Source organism: Manduca sexta, chromosome 12 (assembly GCF_014839805.1).
Source record: "Manduca sexta isolate Smith_Timp_Sample1 chromosome 12, JHU_Msex_v1.0, whole genome shotgun sequence".
Lineage (NCBI taxonomy): Eukaryota > Metazoa > Arthropoda > Insecta > Lepidoptera > Sphingidae > Manduca > Manduca sexta.
This window is the reverse complement of record NC_051126.1, coordinates 6487258-6503744: the sequence shown is the minus strand read 5'-3', so window position 1 is coordinate 6503744 and position 16487 is coordinate 6487258. Positions and strand designations below refer to the sequence as shown.

The following is a 16487-nucleotide window of genomic DNA, read 5'->3' as shown; positions in this document are numbered from 1 at the left end:
ATATAAATGAATATTAAATTACGCTTTGATATTGATGTCTAACATCTAAGATAAAATAATATTGGATTTAAAATAAACTATTTTTCTCATGTTCCCTAGACTTTTTGAGTAGTGACACATACGAGTAATTAGTATATTATATCAAACTATACAGTACTGTTTAGTACTTTGCTTACTAAACGCCTAAAAATAACGCAACGGCAAAATAACTGTTCACAGCGTATACATTTGCTAAAAAGAAATATATTTTGTGTAGTAGGCACTGCTTACCTATTTATCTGTTACTCATAAAACAAATATAGCTAAGTTAATAGTTTCTTCGTGATAATTTGCGCCAATTCTTTTTAGAAATGCGAATATCAGAGCATATCAACGAATGTTTGTTAAATCATTAGGTATACATTTATAATTAGTGTAGGTATCTACTTTAAGTTTCGATCTTTTGTGCCATATTTCATTCAATTGCAACTATTTTGAACGCCTGTCAGAAAAATAGGGTAGTTATAAGTATAAGGTGTGTCTATTTGTCTCTCTGTGGCATCATAGCTCCCAAACAAATGGACCAATATTGATGTGGTTTTTTAAACGAGATGATTGAGATTGTTTTAAGTTATAATTTATAAAGATCTATTTAAAATTTTAGTTACCTACCCTTTACATAAAAAAAAATATATCAAGGGTTTAAGTTTTTAGACTCTTGGCTTCACGTAGATATCTACAAACGTTATTAATTTCTTGTTTAAACCGGCTTAAACACTTTCTCTGGTAACCGTATGTTGTCTAGGTAGGTACCTACCACGTATCTACATCATTTCACACTCTCTCTCTACACTCAACATTATGGAGAGAAGAGAATTATAGGAAGATATTAGTCAATAAGGAAGTTAGCATTATAATGTAACCTATACCAGGTTTTGGAATATTCATTAACGTGTTAATATTAATAAAACATAAATATAAACTTAAAATAAAATAAGGTTCTTATTTATCACGTACGAGAACATAATACTAATGATAAGTCAAAATAATTTATGGAAATTAAAATTAAGGAATTAAGTCACTTATACCGCTATAACGTACATTTCATATTGGAAATAATATTTGTAAGGAAAGTACAAAGTAGTCAAAGAAGCCAAGCTCGAGCTGTCAAAAGGAGATAAAAAAACGCCTATATAATGTTATTTTTATAAAATAACGAGTATAACTCTTCACGATCCTTATCGGTAAGGATGATAATAGGCCCCAACCTATTACCTCACCGATCAGTCAATACCTGACCAAGTATTGTCTTCTATAAGAGGAAAGGCAGAAACGAACTCCGGGCTAACTTTTGTATTATCAATTGTCCAATATACCTTTAGAGGCGTAAAGGTAGACACCGCTGTTGAGGTACAGATGGTTACATTCCTCTATAGAAGGGGGATATTCCTAGTTAGGCAGGTATTGCACCTGACCGGCCGCGGCCCCTCCGACGGTTCTTATTCGGAGGTGGCATATATGGTGCGCGTCGCGCAAATTCTGCTGTCGCAAGCCAGTATCGTCCTGTCGCCATCTTGCGTGATTTCTGTGCGATATCACTACAAATGTGTCAATGCATCGATCATCTTGCAGTTCCGGCGATGTTGACGAGGTGGCGGTGTATGCACTGATGGTACTGCCACATACTTTTTGTATTTTTCAAGATTTTTGTATAAATTACATAGTCACATTTTCTTACCTAGGTACCTATATAAGGTAGTGCAGGCATCTGATCAAGAAAATGGGATAAAGTCCAAGTGATTTAAAATAAATAAGCGAAACTATACTACATAATATAATAATGTCAGCCCTGTATGACACTGTGGCCTAATCTACTACTGATCGGGATTAGGACTTAGTTTATTACTCGAGCATAGTGGTGAGGGTTAGCGTCTGTGAAGTCTTTCACATATCATCAAATTCTTATAGAAAACATCTCAAGTATGCAGGTTTTCATATGGTGTTTTCGTTCCCCACACAACAAGCGACAATTTACAAAGTATACCTATAGGTACACATAACTTTAGAAAAGGTGTGTGCCCTTGGGTTTTGAACCTACAGATATCATTCGGCTAAGGCTCGACCGAGATCTCGATCTCGGTCTCGGTCTCGGCATTCTCGGCTATAAATCCAGCCGAGAATTTTGTCTCGGTTCTCGGCTAAAAACCGCCGAGATTCTCGGCAATTATCGAGAAACTTTGTACGGAACAGAATGAGATTCAAATCAGCGCGCGGCCATATTCGTCGCTCGATGTGAGTGAGTGAGTAGGCAGTCTGCGTTGTGATTAGTTGGAGTCCCAGTTGGTGAACTGCGGCCGCCTTCGCGCCGTTCGTTCACGGTTTATTTAGGCATTGTTGTTAAATTGAAATTAGTTAAAATATTCTAGTTAATAAAAGTAAGTCACAAACCCACATTAGGCCAGCTTGGTGAATGCCTAAACCCTCTCAGTAGTAAAGGAGAGATGTTCCCAGCAGTGGGATCCAATATTTAATACATCGTATAAATTGTATAAATGTAAGTACTTTTTAACCGACTTCTAAAAAAAGGAGGAGGATATCAATTCGACGGGAATTATTTTTTTTCTTTTGTATGTTTGTTACCTCAGAACTCGCTCATTTATGAACCGATTTGGAAAATTCTTTTTTTATTCGAAAGAATTTCTCTCCAGATTACTCCCATAATTTTTTTTTCAACATCTCTTCAGTAGTTTGGTTTTAAAACTAAAGAAACTAGAATAATTATGTCGTCCTAGAAAACGAAATCGCGAATTTTGCTTACCTATAACGTTTTTAGTTATGTTTTTGCATTGAGTTTGGTTGATTGTACTTCTCATATACTTATACATATAGCATAACATCTTTTCCGAGTGTCAGGGGTAGGCAGAGGCGTAACATTTCAGCGCGATAGTCGTACTGTGTGTGAAACATATCAGTTGTGTTTTTGGGTTGGGTTTAGTTGACTCTACTTCTTACATGCATATATATAGCATCACACCTTTTCCCCTTTTCAGGGGTAGGCAGAAGTGTAACATTTCAGCACGATAGTCGTACTGCGAGCGAAACACATTAGCTGTGTTTTTGCGTTGGGTTTAGTGAACTCTACTTCTTACATACATACATATATATAGCATCACACCTTTTCCCCTTTTCAGGGGTACTCAGAGGTGTAACTCCTGAGCGCGATAGTCGTATCGTGAGTGAAACACGCCATTGAGAAGGTCTATTTTTTATTAACACAAAAAATCAAAAATAAAAATAATTTTAATAAAAAATTAAACCGCCTTCAAAAACCACTCAAAACCAAAAAATAATTTCACATAACAGGTATATATTGGAAACCAATTTTGGAGTCGGTGCCTAATTAAAATTGCTAGTTAAGCTATATTTGTTGCATAATCCATCTATGAGCTAAATTTCCTGTATACCTCATATGTACCTGTTATGTGAAATTATTTTTTGGTTTTGAGTGGTTTTTGAAGGCGGTTTAATTTTTTGTTAAAATTATTTTATAAGTATTGTTTTGCTGAGTTATTACTTGTACGATAAAAGGAGACACTCTTTGAAGGGTGAAAATACCGAAAAAAAAAATTATACTATATTATGTTATTTGACTTTGATTGTTAAGCGGTTTTTTTATAAAACAGTGCATACTGTAGTATACAGTTAACAAATTTTTTATACTTTATTCATGATTTGTCTATTCTCGGTCTCGGTTCTCGGTCTCGGCCGAGATTTTATTTCATTCTCGGTCTCGGTCTCGGCCGAGATTGAAAAACCCGTCTCGGTCGAACTCGAGCCTTACATTCGGCAGTCCGTTGCACTCCCAACTACGCTGTTGCGGCTTTTGATCACATCCATAAATATGGAAAATAAATCCTTTACAATAAATTAATGCAGTACGTTTCCGAAACAAATTATTACATCAATAGAAAAAACAGTCACGCATCACCGTACCCTTTGAGAAGTACATCTAAGTTGCCGGAGTTGCTAACGTAATACGGTTCAGTAAACTTGCTAAACATGTTTAGTTCTACTTTGTTATTCATTGGGCCGGACACTAGATACCTGTGTTCGTACTTACTTTATTCAGTTTATTTGTTTTGTTATCCAGTTACTGTTTCTTTTTGTGAATATTTTTATTATTCCTTTGTGACTTGCAAGTTTCTAAATGGCATTAAGTTTTATTTGTCTGCTTAACATGTATTTTATTTTAGTCCAGAGTAATGATGGATAGTTGCGAGCTTGACTTACGTATAAACTGAATTCAGTTTTCGCATTTACTTACTCTGACTATTTATATACTAAATAACACTCAATGGCACTTATATCTAAAGGGATGTACCTATTTGAAGTCTTCTTGCACTCAATTTTATAGTAAAACAATTTGGAGTCAGCCAACCATCCCAGATCTTAAAACCTTCTGGGGAACTAGTCCTAAGCATACTGTTAGAAAATAAAACAAAAAAAATCTCTACACAGGACGATTCCTGTGTAGAGATTTTTTCGAACCCACACATTACTTTATTTCTGCTACTAAACCAAAAGCCTTTCCAATGTTAGAAATCAGAGGGTACTTCGAAAAACGAAATATGTAGTTTAGGATGACGGATTGCACATTTTGTTATTACGAAGTGTTGTGGATCCGATGACGGATTCGACGACGGATCCGATCGGCTCATCGCAATATTTCAGACATGGAATTTGTAAGAACTTATATCATCCCTTTTTAAAACCATCTGAAAAAGATAAAGTTCCACTGCTTTCTCCAAAAAAAAAATATGGGAAATTGATCCTTCCACTAAGGAAAGCTACAGAACGGTGACGGATCCGAAGTAATTTGGTGGTAAAGTTAAATACGAAGTTCGTCGTTTCTTCGTTTCGCACCGACGCGACGCGACGTTTCGACGTTCGTTTTTTGAAGCATACCCTCTGTTTTTAATTACGATTATAATTGTATTGATAATTATTATAAATATGTTAAAACTGACTCGATCCTCGAATTTTTATTTTAAAATTTAAAAAAAAGTCACAAAAATAATTTTGCTTCTTATTTGTCCTTAGTAAAACACTGACATCCCGTATTTTTGCCCATTTAGGCATTTATCCCTTATAGTCTGAAAAAAATCTGGCAACCCTAATGAGACGTCAACGGTTAGGGAATGTAAAACACTTTTGAGTCCGATTCGAAAGGTTTTTTAAGCCACTGTAAGTCCTGGATATTATAATGATAAATAATACTAAAAGCACCGAAAAGAGCCCACCCATAAATCATGATTTTTTACATTTTAGTGATAAAAAAGTATTAAGATATTTTTAGTCCTTTCATTAATTATGTCTGCCTCGATGGCGTCGTTGTATTATGGTACGACTGCAGTTCTGAGGTCTCAGGTTCGATCCTTGGGTCAGGGAAACTGATATTGGGTTTAGTATTAGCCCGGGGTCTGGAATTTGTACGTTAGGCTCGCTCTCTATCATAACATGGGACGGAATTATAATATAATACGCACTGCGAAAAATGGGTGCACCAATTGCGTCTCTGCCTACCTCTTTTAGGCGTAAGTGTGTGTGTGTGTGTGTTATTTAACTATTACTTATAGGATTCCGTACCTCAAAAGGCAAAAAACGGAGCCCTTAAGTATAAGATCACTTTGTTGTCCGTCCGTCTGTCATGACCCTTTTTCTCAGGATCACGTGGAGGTAGTTAGCTGAAATTTATATCAAATAACCAGATCTACTGTCTTTTGGAGCTGTGAGAAAATCAAACCTCTAAGCCAACGCAATCAAAAGATACAGCCGTTTTTTTAGTTACGTCATATATTCAAAATATTTTTAATAATTTTAAAGTTAGTACTCCTTTCCTCATTAACGCGTAGATGTATTAGATTGCAATCCATATCAAACAATCAGGTCTATAATACCTTTAAGCTGTAACAAAATCAAACTTCTACGTCAACGCAATCAAAAGTTACAACAATTTAAACCGCATATTTTCTATCGCGCAACTACTCGCAAGAGAATCAAACCTAAAGGGTACTTTCAGTCGACCTAGAAACTTGAAATTTGGCATGAAGAAATTTTTTATAGCACATATTAAGGAAAAATTCTGAAAAGCTAATTTTTTTAGACGTTTGTCTTTAATTTATACTTCTCCAGCTATTCATATTGTAATGTTATGGATTTCATTTTGCAATAAAAATACCATAACTATGACTCGATTGTCGCGATGAGTGAACTATTACTTACCTACAGGTTTATACGGAACCCAGGCCACGGTGCGCGAGTCCGACTTGCACTTGGTCGGTTTTTATGATATATAGTGATATGTTGGATATTTAATGTAACTATGTATTGTAACTTTGACTTTACGGATGAACAACACCTCAGTCCCCCCCCCCGTGACCATGAAGGCTGCAGTCTTCGAAACGTCGGGAGAAAATAATAATATAAAAACCGCGAAAAAATCCGTTAAATACTTTTATTTTCAATATTTAAATGTAATCAAAGGTTTTACTTTATATTTTTTTATGACACTATTTTATAATTAGGTGGGTTCAAGGGTTTCATTACTTTATGACATTTCTCACAATGCAATGCGTTATAGTGTTTTGTTATTTCATGTCGTGGTTAGTGTTGCTATTGTTTATGCGCATTTGAGTTGCTTACCATTAGACAAGCTACTAGCTGGTCTCTTGACTGGGTTGTGTAAAAAACCTGGATTCATGATATCAGTAATGAAAATGCATTAGGTACTCCTAGCCTTGATTAGAAACCGAAACATTCTTTACAAAAAACATTTAAGACTCGACCACAACGTATTCAGTTAAAATTAATTGAAAAACTTCTCCTTAACGTTGGGTTTTGTATAAGGTTAAAAATTTTAAACGTTTTTCCGTGAAATTTAGCCTATTATCTTGATGGAGACAATAAAAAAACATAAGACAAGCTCTTCATTTTTAATGGAATCTTTAATTAATTTTACAAAACAGCATCCATTCTGCGTCCGCCTTGGTTCCTGCGAACAAAAAACAGAACAAAAAGTTTCACATAAATTCTGAAAATGAAACAGACATCCAATTCAATGCTCGAAAACCCGTTTTTATGTGCTATTCATAAAAAGAATATATGTTATCATATTAATAATTGGGGCCTGTTGTGGTAAATAATTGAAATGAAATCTCCAATTTATTATAATTAATTATCATGTATAGTTTAATACTCTCTATATTTTGTTATATTTATGTATATACTTTAAGATGTATTAGATTAGAAATGAATAATTTTAAATTGTATTTCATCATTGTAATCTCTTTGAACTGAAAATATGTGACTGACTTGCTTATGTTGCATTTAATCCACGAATGGGTTTGAAAACTATATCTAAATGAGGCGCTTATAAAAATGATGCATCCGCAAATAAAATGTATGTTTGAAATAGAACATTGGAAGGTTTTGTATAATAGTTTAGACATGGTTTAAATAAATTTTAAAATGTGTAATTTAAAGATAAATAATGATTATTAATGCTGTAGTGAAAAGCGGCGATAGCTTAGTTGGGAAAAGAACGGGTCACTGAGACCAATATTCGCAGATTCAAAACCCAACGGTATATTTGACTTTTAAATAAAATGAATATGACAATTTACAAACACCGCAACTTGGTACCATAATAAATTATGACATTTGATGGATGTTAAAAGTGATTACTATACAAAGTCCGTTAAGGTGAAGCTGAAAATGCTCGGGTTCCCTTTGCCCATACCTTCCGCACGATTCCAACAAACACTGGCATAGAAAGTGCTGCCATGTATAATAAAAACAAAACATATTTTGATATTAAGCCGCTTGACAGCGGGTTACCTTACGCCTGTGGCATCAAAATTTCACTTTGGTAACGGAATTTCTGGGGAACTAAATACCAGGTGCGCCATCTAACCTTATTTAAAATAAGTAATCGATATCGACTAAATTAACAAACAACGGGCTAATGGCCGATAGATGTCACTATTAAGTAATCATTAATTTATAAGTTAAGTTATCTATACTTTACTATTATATAAAGCTGAAGAGTTTGTTTGTTTGTTTGTTTGAACGCGCTAATCTCAGGAACTACCGGTCCAAACTGAAAAATTCTTTATGCGTTGGATAGCCCTATGTTCGTGGAGTGCTATAGGCTATATATCATCACGCTATACCCAATAGGAGCGGAGCAGTAATGCCTAATCTCAGGAACTACCGGTCCGAACTGAAAAATTATTTTTGCGTTGGATAGCCCTTTGTTCGTGGAGTGTAATAGGCTATATATCATCACGCTATACCCAATAGGAGCGGAGCAGTAATGGCTAATCTCAGGAACTACCGGTCCAAACTGAAAAAATATTTTTGCGTTGGATAGCCTTTTGTTCGTGGAGTGCTATAGGCTATATATCATCACGCTATACCCAATAGGAGCAGAGCAGTAATGGCTAATCTCAGGAACTACCGGTTCGAACTAAAAAATTCATTTTGTATTGGATAGCCCTTTATTCGTGAAGTGCTATAGGCTATATATCATCACGCTATGACCAATAGGAGCAGAGCAGTAATGGCTAATCCCAGAAACTAGGAGTTAGAACTAAATAATTCTTTTTGTGTTGGATAGCCCTTTGTTCCTGGAATGCTATAGGCTATATATATCATCACGCTATGCCCAATAGGAGCGGAGCAGTAATCGCTAATCTCAGGAACTACCGGTTCGAACTGAAAAAATATTTTTGATAATGTATGACGGGATTGTTCCTCTTAAAAAGTTCTACAAAAATATATCATAAAACAAAAGTCCCCCGCTGCATCGGTCTGCCCGAACGTGTTAAACTCAAAAACTACCCAACGTATTAGGATAAAATTTGGTATGGAGACAGTGAGACCCTGGGAAGAACACAGGCTCCCGGGAAAATATATAGCGTGACTTTTATAACGGAAAACTTTAGCCCGAAAAACTTTATAACGCGGGCGGAGCCGCGGGCAAAAGCTAGTTATAATTATAATTGTCCATTGTCTGATAAGTTGTAAATTTAAATTTGCCTATTAAATATATTGTTAAGTATCACCGAAATCCTAAAAGGAAAGCAGGTGGGAATCGGCTTGTATGGACGCTTCGCCACTGTTACATTGGTTATTACTTTGGGGCCAACTCCATGAGAGAGTCTCTAGTAAACACTTTTCTCACGCGAAATAAACCTTACAAAACAATAATTGAATAATCCGTGATTTATCGTAACAATAGATTCTAGACTAACAAGCCATAAGAATTGTACACAGCTGTAAGGGATTTGCAATGGTTGTATGATTCTATAATATATGCAGGTGTGACATAAGAGGTTGAATTGACATTTTATTTTTATTTTATTGTGTTATTTTGATAACTTTTCTATTAATTATATGATTTTGCAAACATTATTGCTTCAACATTCAATCAAAAGAATGGTCGGCAAACAAGTTGATAGTTGTGGAGTGACCCTCTTTATTACTCTGTATAATATCTTTCAAGTTATTGACAAAATTGATGTATCGCTGTTCGTATTCCTTTGTATCCGCATACGTCTTGTTATAGTCCAAAATAAATTGGTCAAAAAGTTTTTTTTGCGTCATTAATATCGTATTGCGGACTCGTTTCTTCGGGACGTGCACTTCTTACACTCCTTCCGTCCGCTTTAACGTCAGTATCTGTGTAGTCTTCATGTACACAATGAACTGTATTGAGATACGCACACGCACATAAAACTAATACCAGAAACGTATTCATTCTAAAAATCACAACAAACGTGTTCACCTACGGTACTATAGGTAACTTATAACTAATATCGTATTTAAAACCTCGTATTTAATACCTTGATAACGGGTTCGGTTTATACGCTGTCTCGCTAATTCATAAGCCGGTTATTATGACATTATGATGTCCAATTGACGCGCAACTTTTTTAGATTTTGTGGCGAAGCTCCAATTCTTAAGATCTACGCATACAAAGTATTTTTTAAGTGATAATGACAATCATTTTTAATGCGTATGTTTTATGCGCATTTAGAGCGTGCATTAATGTTGTATTTATGTAAAACTACACCGTTTTAGGTTTAACGTGTGAGGCATAGGCTCTTAAAAGAGATACGCGTTTAGAAAAAGTCATTAAAGTCCGTTTTCACTAAACTGAATAATCGTTATATATTGCAAATTGTCGGCGTATATTGAAAGGGTAAGGCTGTGTACATACATATGCATGGGTCGAATCTGAAACGAGATAAATCACAGAGCAAGCGTTATGCACATAACTCTCGGGCTACGGACCACTTGACATTAGCAAGGTCTTGTCCTCTCTTGAAGAGCTAAAGAACATTGTTCCTAGAAGAGTCATAAAATAACCATTAAATACTACAATGAAATATGGAATAATTAAATAATTTTAATTTAACTGGTAAAATTAATAAGCGACGATAGCCTAGTTTGTTGTGGAACGGACTGCCAAGACGAATGTCCACAGGTCCAAATTCCAACCGCCCTGTGGAATGGGGGCGTTTGGAGAATTCCACCACGGTATCCCCGGCCTGTCGTAAGAGGCGACTAATAGGGGCCACGAAGGAGGTCGTCGGCGGCGGTTGACCCCCGGGATGGACGGCAGTGTGTAGTTGGCCTCACGCTGCCGTAGACGCCGAGGGCGTCCTTCGGTGCGCGGGGGCTTCTGAGTACCCCCACCCCCCCATAGGAGACGGGCCGCAAGGCGGCACCGCGCAGGGGCGGCTGTGGTCGTAGACTTAGACACTTCAACGTCAGAGGAAGCCCGTAGCCGTCCCAAATGCGCCGAAGAGGGCCACCGCGGAGTTTTAGCTGGTAGGCCGTGCATAGGTTAAGTTGTATATAGGGTTAGGGACTCGACCCGGCGGTCGCCCGAAGGTCACCATCAAATCCGGGCTGCTCAACGCTGGGTCGTAAGGCACGGTTACCCCAGCATAACCGCTCAGTCGCCCCCCACGAAGGCTGGGCGGTAGTAATAAGGCACTTTCTCCGCGAAACCAAAAAAAAAAGTTCCAAATCCCAAGGTCACCCACCTGTGACTTTTCTAAAAAATGACGTGTGCGTTCTTTGTGAATTATCGCTTGCTTTAAAGGTGAAGGAAAAACATCCTGTGGAAACCTGCATACCTAAGAAGTTTTCTATAGGAATTTCGAGGGTGTGTGAAGTCACCAATCCGCACTAGGCCAGCGTAGTGGACTAAGGCCTAATCCCTCTCAGTAGTAGAGGAGGCCCGTGTCCAACAGTGGCACAGTATATAACACAGGGCTGATGATGATGGTAAATTAATATTTTGAAGATATCACTGTTGAAAATGTTATTTTGGGCAACACTTAGCATTTTCGGGTTGTTTGTACATTATAAAACAAAAGAGAAAAAATGAACTAACACTAACGAATTTTCGCGGACACAGGTAATACACTTTTAAATTATGGAAGTATTATTTCGGTAGAGTATCTTAAATCAAATTCGCTTGACAGTCAGACAAGGTAAAAGGCTTTACAATTAAAATAATATAATATTGATTTATACACAAATCAGTATACAACTTAATATACTAGCAGTGGCGAAGGGTGAAATTTTTCAAAAGGTAGCCCGAGGCAACAAAAAATTGTCTTAGTTAACACATCGCGGCCAATTTAACAGAAAACAAAACTAAGAAAAACGTAAATAAACCTAAAAGGGACGCCGGTAGGAATCGGGTTATATTGACGCTTCGTCACTGTATACTAGGTATGTATATTTAACAGTACCATTCATTGTTTCCTGAGACTAGTGGCCGCTTTCACCTGTTGACTGACAGGTGAATGTTCATAGGACATCAGTGAGGGGTTCGATCTCCGGCCGGCAAAAATACATTATTTATTGATTGATTTGAAAAATAAATCATATTGGCCAGTAATAGAATTTAAATTTAGTACTTGTGCTCCTCTGTACATATAAAAAGTTTATGACGTATTTTATTATCAGAGAGAGAACAGAGCGTGGTGGGGTTGAACAAGACGCTAGACCAACCCATCAGGAATAAAGGCGTGAACATATGTTATTACGCGAAAATATTGCAATAATCATAGCTGTATCATTGAACTGCTGTTTAACTACGTCGTTTGTCTTATCTAGTTTACCTTGATCCTTTGACGTGTCCCTAGAACCAGTTCCGAGATTGTACGGAGAGGTTATCACTGGGACCTAATTTAATTCATTATGCCGCCTTGTGTCGACCCTTCTGACAAGCCGAAAATCTCTCTTTGCAAAATTCTTTAACGGGTATTACTGGCCTGGTTAACAGTCATTTCGAATACTTTTGGACATCTCGAATTGAATACTCAATGTTTTAATGGAAATAAACGTTAATTTATAAACGTAGTTAGAAGCTATTAATATAGATGATAGATTTATCGAAAGGTCAATGCCACCATGCTTGTTGTTTTAAATATAAAACACTTAGGTTCGGACGAGAATAGTTATTTGTGGACTTACTACTTTAAGGTTAAATATCAGCAATATTTAGTTTAAATTTGGCAGGAAATCAAATTGAGTTACAAGACATCAGTAATTAGATTTTTCATCAGTGATTTACATATTGATTTATCTGTTAGATCCGGAGTTATTTGTTGTACGGAAAATAGTGCCAAAAAAATGTAAAGTTAACAGAGATTACTGTTTAAATTTTAAGATTCTGGTAGCGTTACTGTAAATAGTAAGAATTGTTGATTGTAGTTATGACGTCATTCACAAACATGGAAATCTTTACGATCGAACGGGTTATTTAAATGGCTCCGTCTAAAGACACAGAATGAAAAATCGTACGAAATTAAATCCCCTGACCATATACACGTTCCAATTCCTTAGATAGTTACGATTTCGTAGATAAAATTGTATGTGCTGTTTCTAAGCGTGTTTAATCGGCTTTTAGTCCATTGAAATGTTACATTTTTTAGGCCTTACCTTGCGTTTTTTAGAGGACGCAATTTTATTTTTTTGAAGTGTAGGGGGGGTCAGTGTAAAGCTAAAACCAAGTTTGTGGGGTCGCCACCCTTGTCCCATGGCCGCCATCTTGAAAATAGGGGTTGAAATGGTTTTTACGATGTATCTCTTAAGCTATTTATCTGACAAAAAAAATTATTGTGAACAATTGCTTCATCTGCGCCAAAGCGATTCAGGATCCAAGTAATTCGCGTACAAGCCGACAACCGCGGGTTTATGTTGTACGTAATGAGAGTACAAAAAAAAAGTATTATGAACCTTATAAACACACGTTCTGATGACGTTGCAATGGACATTACTTAACATTGAATCTCTTAACATTTTCGCTTATAACTTTTTTATTTATAGTTCTACGACAAAAGTTACTGAACCAAAGTTGTAGATAATTTAATTAGCAACAAAAATGTTTATAATTTTTTTTGTCAGATAAATAGTTTAAGAGATACATCGTAAAAACCATTTCAACCCTTATTTTCAAGATGGCGGCCGTGGGACAAGGGTGGCGACCCCACAAACTTGGTTTTAGCTTTACTCTGACCCCCCCTACACTTCAAAAAAATAAAATTGCGTCCTCTAAAAAACGCAACCCCAAATGTAAATTTTCAATGGACTATTTAGTTTTTAAGAAATGATTTTGACGTATTGACATATTGTCGTTTCAGGAATATTAGTCAGATTATGAAGGTATTATTAGTATTGAAGTGTTATGTGCTGCTGAGGTTACATGTTTTGGGTCCATGTATCTTACTAATTAGATTTCAAGTTATCGATTTATGTTACAAATATTTCATCATAGCGGAGCGATTAAGCGCTTGTGCTTGTCCGTGTACATAAAAAAATAAGGAAATTTTGTAGATGGAAGATTCTTATTGGGGCATATTCATAGAATATTCAATTGTGTACATTATGTCGGTCATCTATAAAGGAAACTCTATACGGTAGCTTTGTAGGTGAAAAATTCGTATAAGGATATATTCAATCACGTAGCACCATATTTAGTAGATATTTATTAGTATAACATTGGTCAAGGTCAGTGGGGAAGCGTCCTTACAACCCGATTCTTACCGGCTTCCCTTTTAAGTTTATTTACATTTATCTTAGTTTTTAATTTTAGTTAAATTGGCCGCAATATGGCTACTAAGGCATTTTATTATTGCCTCAAGTTACCTTTTGAAAAATTTCACCCATCACATTTGGTGGAGGTGCCAACTTATGTTGGTTATAGAACTTAATAATTGATTCAGGAGTAAAAAGTGCGTTTTGTACCCCAACGTGATTTGAACACCCAACCTGGAGTCAGACGCGCTATCGTTGCGCCACGGAGTCGATGGGATTCTATGTTGTTTGTTTCAAGATCAAAATGTTCAAAACTATTTACTTATATAAATAAAAAAAAAAATGACATGAACGAAGAAAATGCAAGTTGTATCTGTTTTAAAATATGTATGTATCTGCTCATGTGGTCACTGGTTGGAAGTGTAAAAATTGCCCTTCCACCACAATCGTCTGTCCATCATTGGATACCGACTTGCTTATTTCTCCCCTGTTCTATGACAGAGCTTCACATATTATAAAGCAATATACTGACTGGACATTTGAATGTAACTAACTTTAACGGTTAAGGTAATATTTATCGATCTATTTCTATTTACTTTTATGATCAGTATTGCTTGACAGAGAAAATAAATAATAAGTTGCGTTAATTAGCATTTTGGGCGCGTTGTTTAGATATTTACATTGGTTATTACTTTGGGGCCAACTCCATGAGAGTCTTTAGTGAACGCTCGTCTCACGTGAAATAAACTTTACAAAACAATAATTGTATAATCCGTGACTTATTGTAACAGTGGATTATAGACTAACGAGTTGTAAGAATTGTACACAGCTTTAAGGGATTAATGAGGGATTTGCAATGGCTGTGTGAGTCTATAATATTATTTGTAGGTGTCAGTGGCAAAGCGTCCATACAAGCGATTCCTACCAGGCTACCTTTTGTAAATTAATTAAAATAATAAAACAAGAACATAACAATATAACTAAAATAATAATTGTATAAGTACTCAAACAAGTCATCTTATACTTCAAATAGCTGAGCCGACGGACGTTGTCTTGTCTTAGCTATGTATGCACGCGCGCATTCTGTCGATCGCTGACAGTTATTTCAAACCACTGACAGTTATGTAAAATTAATATTGTCGTTAAGTTTTCTTAAATTTTATAATTTTCCGCGCAATTTTTTGAATTTTTTCTTTCATAAGAATCTTCTCCTGACAATAACAAACACAACGAAAAAAAAATAGTGAAATCGGTCCAGCTGTTGACGTGTGATGGTGTGACCAAGGGAAATAGGGATTAATTTATATATTCATATATATAGATTAAATATATATATTTAAAGATTAAATCAAAACTTCAACGATAACAGTTCATATTATCAATTATAGAAATGAACCCGGCCGTGCATAGCTTCCCTTGCGATATTGTTGTCCCTTTCACACGCACCGCAGTGTCTTAGTCTATTCTTTTTGAAGTGACGTAAAAATACATGTGTGCCTGCGTGTATTTATACTTCAGGGTAACCCGAGAATTTGTGGCTTCATTTGCCATTCACACGAATTTTTTTAATAATTTAGAATGTATAATTAGTGTTTGTGTATAGTATGCGTTATTAATTTTTGTTGGACTCTTTTAGGCACTTAACTTTTTTACCTATTTTCAAACTATGTGATTATTTTTTAAATTTAGAGTTTAGACATAATGGTTATGTTAGAACAAAATTATTAAGTATTGTATTTTACTAATTTTAATTTATTGTGAAGAACGTATTACATGTTAACTGTAGAAAAAAATATTTCCTCGTGTTCCCTTTTGAAAATCTTCACCCTTCGCCACTGAAAGGTGTGACATAAGGGGCTGAATTGACATTTTATTTTTATTTTATTGTGTTATTTTGATAACTTTTTTATTAATTATATGATTTCGCAAACATTATTTTTATGATTTTTTATGGATACTTACTAAATTCACATATTGCTTCAACATTCAATAAAAAAAAAACGTTTAGTTAACTATGGAAATTCGGATTCCGAAAGGTCGGCAAACAAGTTGATAGTTGCGGAGCCACCATCTTTATTAATCTGTATAATATCTTTCAAGTTATTGACAAAATTGATGTATCGCTGTTCGTATTCCTTTGCATCCGCATACGTCTTATGATAGTCCAAAATAAATTGGTCAAAAAGATTTTTTGCGTCATTAATATCGTATTGCGGACTCGTTTCTTCTGGACGTGCACTTCTTACACTATGTCCGTCCGCTTTGACGTCAGTATCTGTGTAGTCTTCATGTACACAATGAACTGTATCGAGATACGCACACGCACATAAAACTAATACCAGAAACGTATTCATTTTAAAAATCACAACAAACGTGTTCACCTATGG

General features: G+C 35.7%; 1 long non-coding RNA gene across 1 annotated transcript; it reads right to left on the bottom strand.

The window, feature by feature from the left end:
- Nucleotides 1–6955: 6955 nt before the first annotated feature.
- On the bottom strand, nt 6956–16107 carry LOC115440422. Its single transcript, XR_003938350.1, has 2 exons — nt 16063–16107; nt 6956–7030 (listed from the first exon to the last, which is right to left on the bottom strand). It is a non-coding gene; the product is annotated as an uncharacterized LOC115440422 (long non-coding RNA).
- Nucleotides 16108–16487: the final 380 nt, after the last annotated feature.